The following is a 22,160-nucleotide window of genomic DNA, read 5'->3' as shown; positions in this document are numbered from 1 at the left end:
CAAAAATAGAACTTGCGCCATAATTTGCCTGCGGACCCACTTAGTGAAGGCGACTCCTTTTCACTAAGCTCCATCATCTTGTTGCATTCTCAACAAGCATTTCTTGTTGCACACTTTTCAACGTTTAGGGTTTGCTCTTATTGTTCAATAATAAAATTGCCCTTGAGACTCATTGTAATGCAATTTAGAGGCATGTAGCCACCACATCTCTTCTCAGAGATAAGCTACCATCGCCCGAGCTAGTCTTATTTCCATTCTGTTTGTAAGCATATTTCAGTGTTTGATATTAATAAAATGAAGTGTTATTTCTACTGCATTTTTGTATTTATGGTTATACCTGTAATTTGTTGCATCCCTGTTTAAATCCAAATCAGTGGTATCAGAGCAGTATCTTCTTTCTTTGTTTTTCTTTGCATGTCCCCAATGTGGTCAAAATATAAGGAGTTAGGGCTTGAACTGGTCTAACCTTTGCAAGACCATCCTTGCAAATCCTAATAGTCTCCCATGGCGAATGAAAAGAAATATGAGGGTCAAGAGATCCTATCAAAATCTTGCTCGAGGAAGCCCTCGAGTGACAAAGGAATGCGATGATGGACAACTTTTCCCAGATCCTTCAGCGGCTACCCAGGGGTGATGCATCTACTTCCGGTAGCTACTCTGGAAGTGCCACACCCTTCAATGTACAAGTTAACTTTGACATTCCCATATTTGAGGGTCAGACAGATGCAGACGTTGTAGATAAATGGTTAAATCTGCTAGAAGGATATTTTTCCGTTCATGATTTTTCTAGTTGGGAAAGATCACCTTTGCACTCCTCAAAACAACCCCCATGTCAAGGATTGATGGGAAACCTACTGTGAGAAGAAGGATGAAAGTAAAAACTCACTATTTTCAGCCACTCCCACTTGGAACTCATTCTGGGATACCATCAAGGAGAAGTACTACCCTATCAGGAGCTATGAGGGTAAATACATAAAGTGGACAACACTGTGTCAAGGAAGGGACCAAGATGTGCTGGAGTTTACCAATGTTTTTCATACCCTTCACACAAAGTTGGGTATCAAGGATTCTGAGAAGCATTTGCTTCTCAAGTACCTCAGCTGCCTACACAGGTACATCCAGGATGAGATGGAATTCCTGGAAATCTCCTTGCTCAGCACGGCATACCGATATGCGATCAAGATCGAGAAAAAATTTAAACAGAAGAAGCGAGACTCTGGATCTACGAATCTAAAGAAAGGGAAAGGTGCCCCAAAATGCAAAACAAAGGAGAAATCCAATGTGAGGCAGCCTAGGACAACATGCCAAAGCCACAAGCAAAGGAAAATGTCGCAAAGCCGGAGAAGGACATGGAAAAGTGGTGTGAGTTCCATAAGAGCTCCACTCACAACACAAGTGAGTGTTAGGCCAACCAGTCACTGGTGGCCTAGTGGAAGGCTTTAAAATTAGATGTTGTTATGACTCTGATCCAGAACCCGACAAGGGGAATAACAAAGGGATGCATATTATCGATGGAGAGCCAAATGCCACCATTGCCACCATGAAAATCCGGAAGGAGGAACCCGAATATCTAAAGGAGGAGGAGCGCCTCTTCCACTCCTAGATGTGGGTAAAGGGTTCCCCACTACAATTCATTTTCGAAAACAAGATCCAAAAGAACCTCATTTTGGTAGAGGTCGTGAAGTGGCTGGGCGTATCGACCACAACCCATCCACAACCATACACCATCAGGTGGCTTCACCAAGGACAGGATCTTCGCGTGAGCCAGTAGTGCTGCCTTCCATACAACATCAAGCCCTCCACGGATGGCGTATTATGTGATGTTACTCCCCTTTATGTTTGTGATGTATTATTAGGAAAACCATACTTGTGGAAGCGACATGTTGTGTATGAGTCCAGGCCTCGTGTTGTTATTGTTACTTTGGGAAATAAGTTGTGCAGGATACCGGAGGTAGCACCACCTACCACCATCTCTTTGGTTACTGTAAAACAATGCAGTAAGCTCATTTCCAAAACTGGGAAATTTGTTTTCCTAATGATACGCCCTCAAGGAAAGAAGAAGGCAGTGGCCACAACCTCTAGACAGGGTCCCTCCGCATGAAAAAACATATGGTCAAGGTCATGGAGGAGTACGAGGACATATTCACCTCCCCCATAGGGGCGCCTCTTCACTATCAAGTCAAGCACTCCATTGATCTAAACCCAGGTGCGCCACTACCCAATGGACTAATCTATTGGCGCTCCTTTCTGGAGAATGACAAAATCAAGAGGTAGATTCAGGAGCTTTTGCAGAAAGGCCACATATGTCTAAGTTCATCACCCTGTGGGAGCCTAATCATGTTGGTACAGAGAAGGATGGGACTTGGAGACTCTGTATTGACTACTGGGCACTGAACAAGATCACTATCTGAAATAGGTACCTGATCCCACATATTGATGACCTTCTAGACCAACTGAAGGGGGGAAAATATTTCAGCAAGATTGACTTGAAGTCCAGCTATCACCAAGTACCAATCGAACCCTCTAATGTGTGGAAGACTACCTTCAAATCCAAGGAGGGCCTTTTCGAATGGTTGGTTATGCCTTTTGGGCTGAAAAATGCTCTTGCAACCTTCATGAGGCTGATGGATGAGAAGTGGCTATTCACCAACTCATTTGTAGTGGTATACTTGGATGACATCCTAATATTCAACCAATTTAGGAAGAGCACCTCCACCACATTCAACAGGTTCTCCAAACACTTCGGCAACACAAGTTGTGTGCCAATTTTGAGAAATCCACTTTTGGCATGACCCAGGTTCAATATCTGGGATACATTATTGATGAACGATGGTGCATGTGGATCCAACCAAGATCCAAGTATTTCAGGATTGGCCAACCTCAACCACTCTAACAGAGCTCCGTAGCTTTCTAGGTCTTGCCAATTTCTACCGCAGGTTCGTGTTGGGATTCTCTCATATCACTTGGCCCTTGAGTCTAGTCACTGAGGTAGGAGTGAAAGAAAAATTATTTTGGGCTGAATCTCAACAGAAGGCATTCGTAGAGTTGAAACATCGCCTCTGCTCTGCACGAGTGCTCACTTTACTAGACTTGCAACAACCATTTGATATCAAGACAGAGGCCTCTGACTATGCTATTGGGGCAGTCCTTACTCAACATGCGCATCTAGTGTCATATCACAGTGATACACTTTCAGACACAGCCTGGAAGTATCCCACTTATGACAAAGAGATGTATTCCATTGTGCAGGTTTGCTATAATGGAAGCTTTACATTTTGGGGAAGGAAACAGTCATCCACACAAACCACCAACCCCTATAGTTCATACTAATGTAAGGGAAGTTGCAGAATGATCGCCATCAAAAGTGGTCCACATACTTGCAGCAGTTCCATTTGAATATCAAGTATAAGAAGGGCAACACTAATAATGGTGCAGACTACCTCAGTCAACCACCGATCATGGCGTTAACCACCGTGCTCAACTCTTGTGGGCACGAGACTTATGATTGGCTAATTATCTACAAAAGCAACCCAGAGTTCATCCACACATACCAGCTGCTCTTACAGGGTCAGCAAGTTCTAGATTTTCACCTCCAAGATGCCCTGCTATGCTGCCTGGGACACCTTTGTGTTCCTTCAAGTGAGCGAGCCAAGATGATTTTGGAAGCACACTACAGTTAGGTCGCTTGGCATTTCCGGGTTGAGAAAACAATGGAAGTACTGCAGAAGTATTGCTACTAGCCAAATCTTCGACAAGATGTCAGGAAGTACATCAGATCCTACAATTCCTGCACCATTGCCAAACTAGCCATCATGAAGCAAGGCCTCTATACTCTGCTGCCTACCCCTAGTCGACCTTGGGAATCCATCTCCGTGGATTACATGTCAGGCCTTCCTTCTACTAAGCATGGCAATGCCTGTTTTTTGTGGCCGTCGACATATTCTCGAAGATGGCCATTCTGGCAGCTTGCAAGAATAATATCACAAAAGAAGCCACTACTAAACTCTTCTTTGAATGAGTGTGGGTACACATGGGATCCCACATTTTATCAGTTCATATTGGGACAGCAGGTTCCTCAGTACATTTTGGTCTAGTCTCTGGTCGATGTTGGACACCAAGCTCACTAAGTCCACAGCTTTCCATCCCAAAACCGATGGCTAGAAAGAGGTCATCAACAGGATGATCGTACACATTATGTGCATGTACAACTCAAAGCATCCATGCACATGGGATGAGAGCCTTCCCTATGTCTAGCACAGCTATAACTAGGCTCTCCACAACTCGAATGGTGACAACCCTTTTCAGGTGGGCTTGGGATTCCAGCGACTATGTCCCATTGATGTGGCCATACCATTTGTAGCTACTTAGGTAGATTTGGCTCATGTCTAGTTAGAAGCCGATAAGGAAAATAACTTCATTGAGAACATCCAACATATCCTCCAGCAGGTCCATGACATTCTATAGAAATCAAATGCCAAGTACAAGCAGCAACATGATCAACATCGAGTGCCACACAAGTTTCGGGTGGGTGACAAAGTTTGGTTGCATTTGCAGAAGGAATGCCTTACTGGAGCCTATCGTAAACTCAGACCACTCTGATATGGTCCTTACACCATTACCAAGGCTGTGGGTGATAATGCATTTGAGCTTAGCATTCCCCCATTCCTTGGCCTGCACCCAGTGTTCAATGTGGACCACCTTCAACCATACTTCCCACCATTGTTGGACACATCAGACATTGCAGAACAACTCACACCTATAGAGTTAAATCCAGATTGCATGGAGCAAGCCACAACTGATTGGATCATGGACACGTAGATCAATAACACTCACCAGTAGAAGATCCAACTGTATCAAGTTGTCAAAGAAGGCCAAATCCTTCACTAGGGTAAGTCGCTCACCAGGGACCAAGTTCAGCAGAAGTTTCCTCATCTCATGGAGGAACTCAACGCAATGGGGACCATTGCTTCCTAAGCGGGGAGGAATGATCTAGGTGGCTATTGGTGGCCACCTACTAATTCCACTTGGACCCCCACCATTGTTTCTTTCAGTATTTTAGTTTCCTTAATTGTAGCATAGTTTACTATTTTTAGTAGTTTTTCAGGTCCTAAACTTCTGAAGCCATTTTGAGGCCTTAAACGATGTTTTTTGGCAATCTACCACCAACGATCTTTTATCTAAAATTGTATTTTCCCTTCATAGTCCTTGGAGAGATCTTTCCAACGGGTTATGATGTGCATCAAATGGAAATAATATGACCAAGTCGCGACCCCAAGAAGTTGACTATCCAACTCACCCCAACGGTGCCCATAAACTCTTGGTGTTACATCCCCTCAGGTTAGGGTTTTGGTTGTTTAAGGTTTGCTCGTATTTTTCAATAATAAAAAGGCCCTTGAGCCTCATTATAACGTATTTCAAAGGCATGTAGCCACCACATCTCTTCTCAGAGATAAGATACCATCGCCCGAGCTAGTCTTATTTCCATTCTATTTGTAAGCATATTTCAGTATTTTCTATTAATGAAATGAAGTGTTATTTCTACTTCATCTTTGTATTTATGGTTATGTCTGTAATTTTTTGCATTCTTGTTTAAATCCGGATCATTCAGGTAGTTTTTCCTAAAATGGAGGAGAAGTTTCTCTTACTAGGAGTCTTGAGAATGACGAGTTGGTTACAGGTGAATGAGGATTAGAATGAGACCTCCCATTCCTAGTCCTTAATCTTACTTTCATGGATATTTCCCTTGATATGTGGAACTTATCTCTTGTTTTATGTATCCTCAACTCCCTCTCCTTCCCTATAAATGAGATCCCTACTATCCGTAACTAGTTGGCTATTGATTGGTTGCCTTCCTAGTGTTGAACTATGCCCAAATGTTGCCCATTTTGCTAAGGAGAAAGGAGTGTTTGAAGGTTAAGGCTAGAATTTGGAAACTCACCTAAAGGAGGCTTCCAACATTAAGGCTTAAGTGGTTGTAATTCTCCCTTTACCATCTATAAATAATACATTATGTGTTTTCATTCCATAAATGTGTCAATGATTTCTCATTTAGTGTAATACTCCTTGATCTGTTACATGGTTTATATTGGAATGAATTTTTCTATGTATGTGTTTGTTGTCTCCATGAAATATTCCTTGGAAGTATTCATCCATAAAAACGAAGAGGAGATTGAACTTGGAAGTGAAAGAATCAAGGACAACACCAAGGGATATTAGCATCAGAGTGAGGTAGGTCATCTATCCTCCTTTGTGTTTTCTTGTATAAACTAGTAAAGTTTACATATATTTGTCTTCATTTGTTGTTAGATCCTTCCATAGGACTAGAGGGATCGTTTCTATTCGTAGAAAGGATTTCTTGCACAATAGTATGAGACACCGCCAACCATGGCAACTCCACCAATTTTTTTTCCATCTGATATATTTTATTACAATAGATATGTCTGGCGAAGTGTTTATAATGAGAACCATCTTGTAGTGTATCAGTGAGGCACGAGATTTGTTGCAATGAGGTCTCAAGATCAAATCTCGGTTGGTCCAGTCGATCCTTAACAAAATTTGACAAATAAAATAAGGCCATATGGCCTACCTAGATTAGGCCATATTTCGCCCTCTCATTGGGTCACATGGCACCAATTGATTAGTCCACATTCCACCAACGAAAAGCTATCAATTGTCAACATCTTTGAAGGCCACGTGTCACATTCAGATTGGACCTCTTGGATTGTTCTGTATCCGCCAGGTGTCGACATAGAACCATGAACCCTAGAACCATGATCTGAAATCTTCCCTGTTATAACCGTGATCCTTGACCTTTGACTTTTACTTTGACTTTTTGACTCACTTTGACCAAAACTTTGACCTTGAATAACTTTTTCATCCAGAGGCATATTTTTCCCATTCAAGTTACATTAGATTTATTTTCGCGAGCTCTACACAATGGCATTGGTTTTGCTCGAATCCAAATACTTTGAATTTTTGGCCATTTTAGATCCCTTTTGGATCATCCCATCAATGAAATTCCATAAAGAGAAGGGGACATTGACTGAGGTGGAAATGGGTCTTTGTTCCATTGTTGTCATTTGGACTAGTAGTTGTTCCATACGTTCACCTGCTAGGACCCATGCTAGATTGTGTGGCAACAGTACCTAGGTGGACCTTTCATTTAATAAAATATAGACATACTCAACTAAGGTTTTCTAAAATACAAGGAGCACAATGCATATTTTTAGGGAGAAAAATTTTTTCTAATATAATCATCAACACCCCTGCCCCCCCACCCAAAAAAAATGAGGTAAAATTATGCTACCAAATCACAATACCCAAGACTAAATTTACATAAAAAAATCATTAATGTACATATGTGATACAAGTTGAGTGCATGAAACAAATCTCTTTTGTTAATGAGTGAAGAATGGCCCCTAGTTTCCTCTATTAAAATCATGGATCATTTCTATCTTCCATGAAAACCATTGTGATCCAAAATGGATTTTGGATAGACTCCTAAGTCTAAGTGTTCCTCACTGAGGAAAATAAAAGTCCAAGGAAGTTCCTGGAACTAGCCCCATTGCAGAGATCGTCTCGTTCTGAATCTACTGCAACTTGAATGGGAAAAAATGGACTTAGGATGCGGAAGTTATCATAAAATGAAGCTGCCCTTTATCCTTTGGAAAAAGGGGCAAAATCCCCTAAAAATGGGTCCTAAAAACCCTCTAAGTCTTCTAAAGACCAAAACTATCACAAAAGGAGAACCTTCAAAAAAGGCAGAAAACACTATCGGGACCCAAAAATATGAAGAAATAGTGGAAAACAGGCTTATCGGCGGTCAAAGGAGCAACGCACAGGAGCCGTTAGATCTGGCCGATCAACGGTCTAGATCCGATTGGCATATCGCAATCGGCGGTGACAGGCCAAGGGTATCAGAGGTAGACTTTACCATAATCCTAGAGAGCCTAGTCGAGTTGACTAGAGCTCACGGAGACGTAGCCCAAGAGTTTTGGGTGAACTCCAAATTAATATTGCTATTCTGTGTGTGTTTTATTGCTGCATTGTATATGTTGTTTTAATTGCTTCTATTTGATTTATATTAGTTTAAGTAAATCAATTTACAACACTTGAACAGTTTAAAACAAACACAAGCATACACTATATTGTCAAGCATATTATCAATTCCGCATTGGTTAACCAACAAGACTTGGGAATATTTAAGCTTTAGAAGTGGGAGAGGTTCTTGTAAGTTAGACAAGAAGCCTAAGTGCCCCATTTTCAGATCACATTGACACCCAGAAATAGAAGAAGAGTGCAATATATGGGATTAGCACATTCATATTTTCTTCTACATATCAATATCCATCACAATAACAAAAATACTAACCAAACCTTAGGCAAAGTTTGCAAAGAATCCAAAGAAATACACTTGAATCAAACTTGTGAATATAATCGTAACCTCGAAGAAAATTCCTAAGAGAACAACATTATGGAGAAGCTAGTAAATGACATTATTGATAAAAGAGAACAAGTGTCCATAGGATTGTATGGTTGAAGGAGGAGGAGGAGGAGAATTACCATTTAATGAATTCCTAAGAAATAATTTTAAATTCACATTGCATGGCACACATCCTTGAGGTTAATTTTGGCCAAAGCATCAATTTCACCCAAGCAAGTGTTTACAAGGGAACTTGGAGGAAAAACAAGGAAACCTACAATTTACATTTATCCACATGTTCAAAGAACCATGCTTCCTGAGTATTTTACTTGTCTTATTAACTGATCTTAGTTAGCTTCTTGTAAATAGATGTTCTGACTTGCGTTCACTTAACCAATACATTTACATACATTCGCGCATCATATAAGCATTATAAGTGAAATTCATACCCAATATAACAGATGCATAAACAAGAAATAAAGACGCATAAATTGTAGAATACTTCTCTTTATTGATAATTCTGAATGATTACAGACTCAACCCGCCCAGCGCACTCAGCTGCAAACTTCTAGGCCTCTGTGCACTCAACTGCAGAGCCTCTACCTACGCTACAACCCAATACTTAGACTTCTACTTCAAAGCTATCTCTCATACATGTTCGATCTTCTTCATTGATTCATTCATTGATTCTTAAACTACTTAGAGCTTAGCTCTATTTATACAATCCCATGGTCCGTGGACCATGGGTATATCTTCTACAGTCGACATTACATTTCCAAAATAAGGGCGAACAACCCTATGACTCTTTAATATCTATGCGCTCCGCAACCACAAAATGCGGAGTCTTTACACTTGGGTTACAAAATTTGACCAAAATATGGGTTTTTAGCCCCAAAACTACCCTTGAGGGATCTCGCGCCGAATAAGCCCCCAACACAAACATCGTGACTCACCCTCGAGTCACTCTGCAGGTGTGGAGATCTTAGCGCAAAGGCCTCCCAGCTCCGTTTGGATCACTGCAACTTCGGCATTGCATTGAGCGGCTGCCTGCTGGACTTCTTCCCTGTGCTACTCGATGACTGTTGTTGAATTGCTGCCCTGAATCTTCTGCTGAGCTACCTGCAGTTGTGTGAGATTTCCTTCAATGGAGGTTTTGATCGCATAAGCCTAGTCTATCCATGGTTGTAGGTGCGCTTTTAAGACCGCTTCTTTATGTCGAGCGGCATCCACCTATTTCGTGAGAACCTTTTCCTCCTACATCCATGTGAGCCTCTATGTAAGGGAAACCATATACGCGGTCCCTTGACCTTGTCATATTTTTTTTGTAGCTCACGTGGCTCTGTCTCTAGGAACTCCACATTCGGGTCCTCCTGCAGGGTGGTTAGGACCTCGAATGACTATTCGAAAAGCTGCATGAAGTGTGCTACTGCACTATCAATCGTCGTTATTGTTGTCATAACAGTGGTGGTACGTTGTTCCCTAACTTCCAGTGGAGTTTAAGGCTGAGCCTTCAACTGCAGTTCTGCGATTTGCAGGTTCAGCTCCAACTGTTGTAGCATTTTTTTGTTTTGATAAATTAGAATCAATTATTCAAAAAATGAAAATATTTTTCAAAAATATTAAGCTAGGATATGGACAAAAAGAATACTGAATAAAAATGTTAGGAAATATTTTCATAAATATGTCCATATCAAAGAAAATGTTAGGATAGATGCCCTAAAGAATGAAGGCAAAAATAAAATGTTAGGTTAGAAAGAAAAACAAAAAGCAATAAACTCTAAAAGTGTGCAAGTCCAAGTGCCACTACTCTTTACTTTATTTTGCAAAATAATGGTTGTGTGCAGCTTGTCATAAATGCTACAACCCATGATAGTCAAACTGTTTAACCTTGACTAGTTCATGCTTAAATTTCACGTTTATAGTTAGAGAATAAAGATCTAGCCAAACTATTTAATCTTGGCAGATCAGTAGTTAGGTAGAGAATAATAAGGAGCTCATCAATTTAATCTGAGCCTTTGGATGTTATAAGATTAGAATTAGAAAGTTTATTTTTCAAAAGAAAAAGGAAAGAAATGGGTCTGCTAGCCTCAATTCACCCAATTAAGTGAAGAAAATATGTTAGGGTAAGTAAAAGGGTAGGTAGAAGAAAAGTTGCAGAATTACATTTATGCCATCTGACTCTACGGATGGCTTCCAAATGCATCATTTTCTACAAAAATTCCCACTTGCAGTGTGGCACACAGGCCTTCCCTGAGGCGAAAAACCCGAAAATAGACAAAATTTTAATACACATCATTTTATGGAAATACACAGAAAAACATTGTCGGGCGCGAATTCCAGACCTCAAAATCTATGAAACCACCCCTATAACCTTATCGGGTCTGCCTTCAGTCACAATATTGTTGTCGCATAGGTGGGAGGTCTAAAATCCTCAATACATGGGAATATATAGAAAATCTGAATTCCCGATTGCAAATTTTATGAAATCGGGATTTTAAATCCCATCGAGTCCAGCCTTTTATCGCTTATCGCAATCGCTATCGCATTAGTCCTACTATCAAGGATCACCAATCACTGATCGTCGATTTAATCTGGACCATTGATCTGATCCCTAGTTGGACGGTCCAGACCACATTGCATATCATTATCGCATCGGCCCTTTGTGTCGGGGTTCGCGAATCTCCCGACCGCCGATTTAATCCTGGCCGTCCATTCCTTTCCTGATCCGACGGCTGAGATGTTACGTCGTGATCACTATCGCATATCACATTTGGAATGGCCCGGGGGTTATTCCCTTTAAATATGGACTACGCCAACCCAATCCATTGATTCATTCATCGACGATCACATGTCGCATAGCCTGGGTCCCGATATCGCATGCAGGCCTGTCTCCGACCCGATACATCAGAGATCACCGATCAGGGGCCTCCTGCCTTCGGCTTAAGTCCTTCCCTTTTGCCTTTTTCCGATGAAATTTCCCAGATAAGGCCTTTTAGGCCATTTTTAGAATATTTTTCCCCTTTTTCAAAGGACAAAGGGCAACTTCTTTCTGTGATAACTTCTGCATCTGAAGTCCATTTTAGCCCATTCAAATTGCAATAGATTGAGAATGAAAAGATCTAGACAATGGGACTATTTCTAGGATCATCCTTGGAGTTTCATTTTCCTATATGAGGAACACTTAGACTTAGAAGTCTATCCAAAATCCATTTTGGATCAAGACTCCAACGAAGAAATAGAACGCTGGCAAAATCGGTTACATGAGGTAACTACGCTGAATTGCAACATGATGACCCGGTCGTTGTGTTGTGTATCATCAGAGGTAAGAAATCTGCCTATTTATGATGGTTTGAATGAGGTAGATATCTTTTTGGATGCATTTGAAATGGAGGTGCCAGAAAAACAATGCTTTCAGGCCCCAGACTGGGCACTACGCTCTACGCCCGCAAGATGGTGGGGTATGCACAAGGGAAACTTTAATGATTGGCATGAATGTTGGAGAATGATGCGAGCACAATTTGGGAAGCCTAAGATGCGACTGGAAGACAAGTGTGATGGGCAGAATGATTCGCACGCACATCTAGCCAAATGGACTCTGGCCTATGGAGAAAAGCCACAACCTGAATGGGTGCACCTATTCTATCATACCATGGATGTTATCCCAATGAATTGGTATATAGAAACAGAGCTCCGCCATGGGACAGGTGAATGGGATATCCTATGCGAAGGATTCATGATGACTTTTAGTTTTGAGGACGAGTTTGACAGTATTGATGAAGCGCTACAAGAAGTGAAAGAAGGCATCTTTAGGATATTGCAGGATCCTTTAGACCTGATGCAACCTGAATGGGCTACTCAGCTGAGTCGTGGGCTGGAATGTTATAATGTAAATGCTGAAGAGGAGGATGAAGATCCACGGAAAATTAACATTCCAGTAAAAGAAGGCCACTGTGAGGTTCTAGGACCACAAATTGAGAACCCTGATATAACCGCGCTAGTGAGAGCTAAATAGGTGAACATTGGTATGGAGGCAGAACCCAAATTCATGAAGATTGGAGACTACTGGGATGACGTGATGGTGGATATTTTCGCTAAATTGCTCTACGAATACCAAGACTTATTCCCTACCAATTTTACAAATTTGAAAGGAATAATTGGAGATCTAGGAGTGATGAAGATCACGTTAAAACCTAATGCGAAGCCAGTTAAGTAGAGACCTTACTACCTAAATCTGAAATATAAGGAAAAGGTCTGCTTAGATCTAGACAAAATGTTAGCAGCAAACATCATTGGGCCTGTGGAGGAATCCGATTGGGTAAGCCCAATGGTGGTGCAAGAGAAGAAGCAGAAGGATGAGATAAGGATATGTGTGGATCTCAGAAAACTGAATGATGCTTGTGTGCATGATCCTTTCCCAACTCCGTTCACATATGAAGTGTTGGACAATGTAGGTGGCCAAGAAGCATACTCCTTCACTGATGGGTTCTCTGGGTACCAACAAATCAAAATCGCGTTGGAGGATAGGAGCAAGACAACCTTCACGATTGAGTGGGGTTGTTTTCAATACACGGTAATGTCGTTTGGATTGAAGAATGCGCTTGCTATCTTTTCAATTGTGGTTGTAGCGACATTCAAGGAATTTATTCATAAGTTCCTGGAAGTTTATTTTGATGATTGGACTATATTTGGGATAGTTAAGCGCCATGTAGCAAGCTTGTGCTTGATGTTGGATATCTATCGAAGATACCAAATCGCGCTCAACCTCAAGAAGTGTCTTTTTTATGTTCCTTTTGGAAACATCTTGGGGCATGTGTTTTGCAGATAAGGGCTTATGGTAGACCCCACGAAGGTCACGGTGCTTCTGAACTTGGAAGTGCCGAGGAGTGTCAAACAGCTGTGCAGTACTTTGGGGCATACGAGATATTATAGAAAGTTTATCAAAGTCTATGCCCAGATCACCACGCCAATGGAAAAATTGTTGAAGAAGGATGTCTCATTCTACTAGAACAATGACTGTAAGAAAAGCCTAGATATATTGAAAGAAAAGATGGTTACCGCACCGATTCTAGTCTTCCCAAACTGGAAGAAAGAGTTTCATGTACATGTCGATGCGTCATGTATAGTGTTGGGGGCAGTACTAACACAAGATGGCGGAGAAGGCTTGGACCACCCTATCCCTATTTGCAAGCTGTAGATTATCCAAAGCAAACAGGAACTATTCCACCACTAAGCGCAAGGGACTAGCTATGGTGTATGCGCTCCAGAAGTATCGACACTACTTGCTAGGAGGCCACTTTAAGATGTATACGGATCACTCTGCGTTGAAGTACTTGGTCAATAAGCCTGTGTTACAGGGTTGCATCTGCAAATGGCTCTTATTGTTCCAAGAATATGATTTTGAAGTTGTTGTGAAGCCTGGACAATTGAATGCGGGACCAGACCATCTGTCGCGCATCGAAACAGGGGAGGAACCTACTAATTTGGAGGAAGGATTACCTAACGCACAACTATTTGTCGTGCGCATCGCAGATGGATATTTTGAGGATATAATACACTTCCTAACAACTAGAACTGCGTCAGAAGGTTACTCTATCTAGCAAAAGAAGGAATTAGCGGTGCACGTGGCAGATTTCTTTGTCGTTGATGGGCATCTATACAAGATGGGGACTGATGAGATATTGCACTGGTATGTACCTGAGTTTGAATGAAGCAGCATCCTTGCAGACACTCATGGGGGCGCCATGGGAGGACATTATGCGTGGAGAGAAACCACGCAGAAGATTCTACGCACAGGGTTGTGGTGGCCAACCCTTCATCAGGATTCAAAAGCATATTGTAAGGCATGTGATGTATGTCAGTGAACATGAAAGCCATCACAGAGGGATGAAATGCCTTTGAATCCACAAATAATGTTGCAACCTTTTGAGAGTTGGGCAATAGATTTTGTAGGACCCATTCAGCCTCAAGAAAGACAAGCGCAAGGTACATTATCACTATGATGGAGTACTTGACTCATTGGGAAAAGCGTAGTCAGTGAAGGATTGTATGAGCGTGACTGCCATGAAGTTTATATTTGAGCATGTACCGATGCAATTTTGATGTCCAAAGATCTTGATGAGTGATCGTGGTATGCACTTCTTGAATGAGATGATCAACGCACTAATGGAGGAATTTTAGGTGTATCACCAAAAGAGCACACCTTATCACCCACAAGCTAACGGGATAGTGGAGGCATTCAACAAAGTGCTTGAAAATGCGTTGACCAAGGTATGCAATGCTCAACAAAGTGATTGGGACCTACGCATACCTGTAGTATTATGGGCTTATTGAACAATGTGCAAGAAGTTAACAGGATAGACACCTTTTAGGCTGGTATACAAGGTTGAAACTGTGATGCCTATGGAATACATCGTGCCTAGTCTCTGCATAGAATTCTCACAAGTATGATGGATCGTGGAGCCCTGGAAGAGAAGTTCACTCAGTTGGATGAGCTAGAAGAAGAGAGATTTTTGGCTAGATTTCACCAGCAAGTCCAAAAGCAATGTGAAGAGGTGTGGCACAATCGACACATCAAGTTGTGCACATTCCAGGTGAATGACTTGGTGCTATTGTATGACAGTAAGTTTGATAAATTTCCAGGGAAATTCAGAATGCATTGGCTGGGGCCCTATGTTATTAAGGAGATTACCAATGGTGGCACAGTCCAGCTGGTTAAGTTGAATGGAGATCCCTTCCCAGGAAAGGTGAATGGTAGTCGATTGAAGCCATACACAGGTGGCTCAACCATCTAACTAGGTGACAGAAGCACAGTCTTAGCGCTCCAGGAAGTTGAAAGGAGGCACGGGACTATAAAATACACTGTCCAGGTTAGGGAGCTGCGCAATTTCAGGACTGCGCGAAGCAGTGAAGTTTCAAAGGATCCACGACAGTGCAAAGATAGTTGTGCTAGCATGCAGGTCCACAGGAAAGTGACTGTTAAAGTCACTATTCATGATTTGATGGTCGGTTGAGGCCTAATGGAGCGGGTGGCAAGCATTTAAGGAGAACTTTATGGCTTAGATTCTTGAAAATCTGCCACCAATCTAGCATTAATGGGCCGAATGTGGGGGGAATGATCAAATTTGAATTCAAAAAGGCATATAAATTACAAGTGGTTGTCCAGCGAAAAACACTTGGCATTTTGAAAATTTAGTTGTTGCGCTATCAGGTGTGTATGGACCTTTTGAATTTTGAGGCTTTGAGAGCAAGTTCAGTGTTTGAAACATTGTCGAAGGAGATGTAGGACCTCCTAACTAGAATGATGTCGACACCCGAGGAAGCCACACAGGAAATTGCGGTAGTAGAAGCCCCAGAGAGTGCCAGAGTAATAGTTGAGGTCCCTAAATCACCCAGAACACCGAGACCTAAGAAGGATAAGTAGGCTATGATCCCGGTGCATGTCTCACCAAGAAACCCATAGAGGACCAAGCTCACCTTACAGGAAAAGGGGAAGGCCATTAATCTGGAGGCCGACGAGGAAGAATTTGAAGAAATCCTAGTGGATGAGGAGGATGTGGAAATGGAAGTTGAAACCCAGGGTGCAGACCCTATTACCAGGTTACCAGAATATGTTCCTCTGCGCAAGGGTAAAGCTAAGGTGTCGAAGGACATAGACGAGAGCAAGAGCTCCCTGCAAACTTCGTTGCTCCCAGATGATATTGTTTTTGAGGGACCACACTTGGGAAAAGTCCCTATACTGAAGTTCAAAGATTGGGACCTTGCGGATCATGAGAAATTATGGCATTTAACGACTGAGCAGCTAATGGGCCAACAGATTGACACTACGGCTGGAATAATTGAATTGGAGCCACCCAAATGGCTCAAGGGTGTAGAGAAAGCCGGTTGCTAAACCTGCTCTAGGTACTGCATTCCCACCGTGCCCTAATGACCATCTTCATCATCAAGCAGCTACTCTACTTGGTGCATGATGGGTGTTTGTGGCTGGAGGAGCCCATTCCCATCACAGACCACTTGATTCATCGAATCACACGGCTACCTTACTCAGGGGAGGATCCAGCCAATATTTCAGAAGGAAAAGGTGGCGAGTTGGCCCTCGCAGAAGTGATGAAGAAGAAGTTCAAGTTGGAGAAGAAGAAGCAAGGATATGCCATCTCCAGCATTAACAACCCTGTAGTCAAGGTCGCAACACAAATACTAGCAGGGAAAGTGATGCGGAAGTGTCACACGGATGAGGTGCCCGCGCCTGTGATTGCACTGGTGGCCCAATGCACTGAAGGAGTCCAATTCAACTGGGTGAATTATCTATGCAGCAAGTTCCTTGCAAACTATCGTGAGGCACAGGAGCAGGGCAAGACATTTCACTACATGTGGCTCCTACTCTCGGTCGTGCTGGTGGCATGGGCGTTGCCTGAAGACAGCCAATTCCCTTCGGTCGCGCCAGACCTTCCAGAGGCAGTGAATTATGCTTCGCTGTGGGTGACCAAGGATACACATGGAATAAAAGAAAGAAAGATATTTTGGGTCTTCATGGAGATTAGTATCTAAATGGGGATCAATTGCAAGTCAGGGTTGTCACCCACAGTACATGCCAGTTCGCAGAGCTTTGTGGAGTTCAAAGCAAATTTCTACCATGTCTTTATTAGGGCGCAGAAGGGCCCTAATAAGACATGGCATAACCTACCATATTAGGCGACTGACGACAATATTTTTGCAGTCCTCGAGTCTTGGCAATAGGAGTGGCGTGATCCAGCTCGCTTCGCGGTGGAAACAGACAAGTCCATCGTGCAGCATAAAAAGGAGGAAATAAAGCTCCAAATGGTGCAGCTACCAGAGAAGTGAAAAAAAGAGGAAGTAGAGGCTAAGGCCCGGGTAGCACGTAATGTCGCGGAACAATAGAAAACAGGAGGAGAAGAGCACGAAGGTCAAAAGTCACCTTTGCCCGGGACAGAAGCAGAAATAGAGATAGAACAAGGTGGTGCGAACCCATAGATGACATCCACCCAAATTAGGCATCCACAACCGCGAGAGAATGCAATGCCACGAAAGAAAACCAAGGCATCAAAAACATACTTCGACCCAATTACCCTCATTGAGGGGGATTTGCATGATATTAGAGAAACTATGAGGGATGTCACCGCGGAGGCCCTCCAATAGTTTGAAGAGCAGCAACAATTGGTATTGGGGGCTCTCTCGACAGAGCTAAAGGAGTTACAGGTTCACACTCCACAGGCTAGCACAGTGTCTACCACCCTCGCGATCGACACTTCAACTGCTGAGGAGATGTTGCACACAAGGGTGACCAACGCAGTACTGCTACCTAATGGGGCACTCACTACAGAAAATGAGGCCGACAGACCCAAATTTAGCAGTCTGAAAGGGGTAGGATTGGATATGACCGCACTCCCTTGGGAGATGCTCTACCTCTTACAGGATGAAGTCACTGTGAAACTTTGGGCCCAGGAGAGTCGCGCTCTGCAGGTGATGAGTGAGTAGTGCATCATCATCAAGTAGATGGGCCTGCAACACAACGAGGCAGTGGAGCAGAATAAGAAAATTATGCAGGTAGTGGAGGAAGCCTGCCGAATGGTCCCGGAGTTGGACATTTAGGCAGAAGAACCAATGGAGGTGTGCATCCACAAGTTGGCCACAGGGGTGCACAACGCTCGAACAGAGATGGCCAAGGTTCAGCTGGTGTTGTACCTCTGAGATAATAGTGGTCAGTTATCAATGCTAGAGCATCTAAGATAATTGTTTTGGGCTTTTTGTTTATGTTTAGAAAAAAAATGAATAAAATAGATGTAACACTTTAATGTTTAACCTTTTGAATAATATTAATCCCAAAGTAAAGGGCTGCTATAAAACTTTACACAGTGATAAAGTTTGAGTAGTGGTGAGCAGAAAACAAAAATAATATGATTATCACAATTCTCAGATAGATAATGAAATAATCATAAGTATGAAAACCTATGACCGATGTTCAAAAGGTTCAAGAGAATATGCTTATGCTTACAACAAGATGCTGATGATTTATTGATTTAAAGGGAACTAATTAAACAGATAGTTCATTAATCCATTCTCTTTAATGATTATCACTTCAAGAGCTTATAGGAGTAAATTGAGATATAATTATTCCTACCTAGGTATCTCGGTAAGACATAAGAATATGAAGAAAGACATAATGTGTAAACTGGAAAAACTTATAGGAAACACAAGCTGTGTAAAATTGAATTCAAAATCCTCTACTTTGTATTAAGGGTCCAGAAAAGTCAAGTACATCAAGTGTTTACAAATGATTCATCAAGGTGTAGTCTTCTTCAAGAGAACAACACTCCTTTAATGGTCAACCTGGTTCAATGGTGAATAGTGAACTTGGTTCAATGATGAATTTGTTTCAATTTTTGAACCTTGAACGTCTTTAGAAGAGAGTTATTTATACAATAGTAGAACTAAAAATATCCTAAACTATTTAAGGAATTATTCTAGGAAAATGAAATATCTTCATGCAAGATGATAGAGACGGCTATTGAACTGCTGCTTGTTGTCACTGTTATTTAGGTTCTGCTAGCTTTGGTCTTTGATATTTTTCCCTTTAAGCTACTTGTCTGTTTGATATTCACGCTGGATGTCATATTTACTTATGACCTTTATCTGCCTCCTCTGTTTAAACTTTTATTGTGTAAAATGACTTCTTTCTACTCTGTCTCTGGTTTAAACTTGATCTTTTGTTTTTACACAAACTTCTGATAAATGAAGCCTTTGGAATAGATTTCCTAAGAATCTTGGAGTAAATAGGTTTTTAACTAGTGTCAAAACTATTTATCCAATCTCCTGGTCTTCTACTGATCACCTGCAAAATACAACAATTTGTTAAGAAAAACAGAGGTTGGAAGGGAAGAGATAAATGGATTTAAGCATGGCACATGTGTTTGGGTGAAGTCCTGGCGATGTTTAAATGGTAATCAGAGGTCGAATTGAGTTATAGAGGCTTAAGGTTGCGCAGGTAGGATTTAGACGAGTTTCAGTGAAAAATGAGCGAAAGGAGAGAAAGTGAGGGTTTTGTCGTTTAAGTGGTTAACATTTTTGAAATTTGGCGTGAAGTGAACAGTGGATGATTTTTTCGTATGCAGGGAGTGGTTTTAGAGGCTCATTGCACAGCTTTTGGCCGTGGGGTGCTTTTTCTCTGAGGGCAAGCGAGTTAACGTGGAATGGCATGTAACCACAAGGGGTCTAAGCAAAACCACAAATCTCGCGTGCTCTCGGGCCTTTAAAGTTCGGGGATCACGAGTGCGCGATATGGCTGAGGGTCATTGGATTTGGGAGTGGATGATCTGATGGCTACCGCGTGTTGAGTTGCAAGAAATACAGTCGGCGGAGATTAGCGGGGTTAATAGAATGCGGGAGAAGGCAAAACTTAGAGTAAATGGGTTTAAGGTTTTGTCATGAAAATGGTAAAAGCGGAGTTAAAGTTAAATGAAGCGGAGGGGGGACAAAACCTTAGGATAAGGGGTATTATGGGTTTTTAATGGAAAAATAGGGTTTTTACAAGGGGAAAGTGACTTTTTCAAAGGGAAATGGGTTTCACACTAGGGAAAAGGGGTTTTTAGGTAGGGGAATGAGTTTGGAGGGTGAATTGCTAGGAATTTGTCTGAAACTAAGGGGAAAAGGTAAAAATGAAAGGAAAAGGTGGAAGTGGTGAGAGGCAAGTGAGAGCGAAGAGGGAATTACAACAGATCCATTGTAGGTTATATCTCTTCAGTTTGCTGGATAATATAAAATAAGGAAGGACTGGTTGTTTCTCTCCGTGGACATAGCCCAAACTGGGTGAACCACGTATATCTGTGTCTCTCTTTTTTTATGTGTTTTATGTGTTTATATTTCTGCAATATTTTATGTCTTCCATTGCTTTGTAATATATAATTTTCTAACAATTGGTATCAGAGTTGAAGGTCTATTTGGCTGATAAAATCGCAGGAGAGAAGGGTTCCTAGTTTGAGTGGGAGCAATGGCAAAAGATGGTAGGTTTAGGGTCGAAAAATTTAACGGAAAAAACTACCAGCAGTGGAAGATGTGGATGGAAGATTATTTGTATCAGAGAGATCTGTACCAACCATTGAGCAGAAAGGCAAAGAATCCAATGAGTATGACAGACACAGAATGGGATATTCTCGATAGAAAGGCACTTGGAACAATACGGTTGTCCCTAGCAGTGTTGGTAGCATTTAATATTTCAAAGGAAACGACAACAGAGGGTTTAATGTCAACATTGGCCAAACTATATGAAAAACCCTCGGCCTCAAATAAGGTATTTCTTATGAAGCGTTTATTTAATATGAAAATGTTAGAAGGTGGATATGTTTCTAATCATTTAAATGAATTCAATACAGTTACCAGCCAGTTAAGTTCTGTACGGGTAAACTTTTGATGATGAAGTTAAGGCTCTGTTATTTTTATGTTCATTGCCAAAAATTTGGAATGGTTTAGTTATGGCCATTAGTAACTATATCTCTCGATCTACTACTTTAAAGTTTGATGATGTTGTCGGTGCAATCCTTAGCAAGGAAATGCAACAGAAAAGCTCCGGTGAGACATCAGGTAATGCTTTGACTACAAAGACTAGGGGAAGAAAATGGAAAGAGGAAAGAGCCCTAGGATATTGCAGTAAGTCAAGAAAAGGCAGATCCAAGTCCATATCGGGGATAGTGTGCTAGAAATGAGGGAAGAAAGGACACCTAAAGAAAGACTGCAAGTCTCAAAAGGGAAAAGAAGGAGACACGCAGCAAGAAAATAATCATGAAGCAAATGTAACGGGTGATGTGTTGCAAGATTCTTTGATTCTTTCTTTAGAAAATATTATTGATGCTTGGGTGGTAGATGCAGGGGCCTCATTCCATGCCACACCTGATAAGAAACATTTTAATGATTATGTTTGAGGAGATTTTGGACAGGTTCAATTGGGTGATGATAAACCCTGTAAAATAATTGGAATGGGTATAGTTTTCATAAAACAACAGAATGGAAATCAATGGCTATTGAAGGAGGTAAGGCATTTTCCATATCTGAAGAAAAATCTTATTTCAACAGGGTAGTTGGGAGGTGAAGGTTGTGTGACTACTTTTACAGATAAAACCTGAAAGGTCACTAAAGGATCCCTGGTAATAGCAAAAGGAGAAAAGGTTGGTACATTGTATTTATGTGATGGTACTTCTAATTTTGTTAATGCTTTAACCTCTACAGGAGAAGATACGACATTGAGGCATCATAGGCTCGGGCACATGAGTGAGAAGGGGACGCATATTTTTCACTCAAGAAATTTTTTGCCAGGTTTGAAGCATGTTGATTTAAAATTCTGTGAGAAATGTGTTTATGGAAAACAAAAGAGATTCAGATTCCTCGGAGTTGGGAAGGAAAAGAAGATTGAAAAATTAGAGCTTGTGTATACAGATGTATGGGGACCTACTCAGGTATCATCTCTTGGTGGTGTCATTATTATGTTACTTTTATTGATGATGCAACTAGAAAAACTTGGATTTATTGTAATCGAAATAAATTTGATGTATTTGATACTTTCAAGAAATGGAAATATTTGGTTGAAAATGAGACAGGAAAAAGGTTGAAGTGTCTCAAATCAGATAATGGAGGTGAATATTGCAGTAAAGAGTTTGATAGGTACTGTTGAGAGAATGGAATTCACAAAGAGAAGATGGTTCCGGGAACACCACAAGAAAATGGTGTGTTAGAA

This window comes from Pinus tabuliformis, chromosome 4_1, assembly GCF_031772625.1.
Source record: "Pinus tabuliformis cultivar Carrire ecotype Pingquan chromosome 4_1, CPIR1, whole genome shotgun sequence".
Classification (NCBI taxonomy): Eukaryota; Viridiplantae; Streptophyta; class Pinopsida; order Pinales; family Pinaceae; genus Pinus; species Pinus tabuliformis.
Note: the sequence above shows the minus strand (reverse complement) of the source record.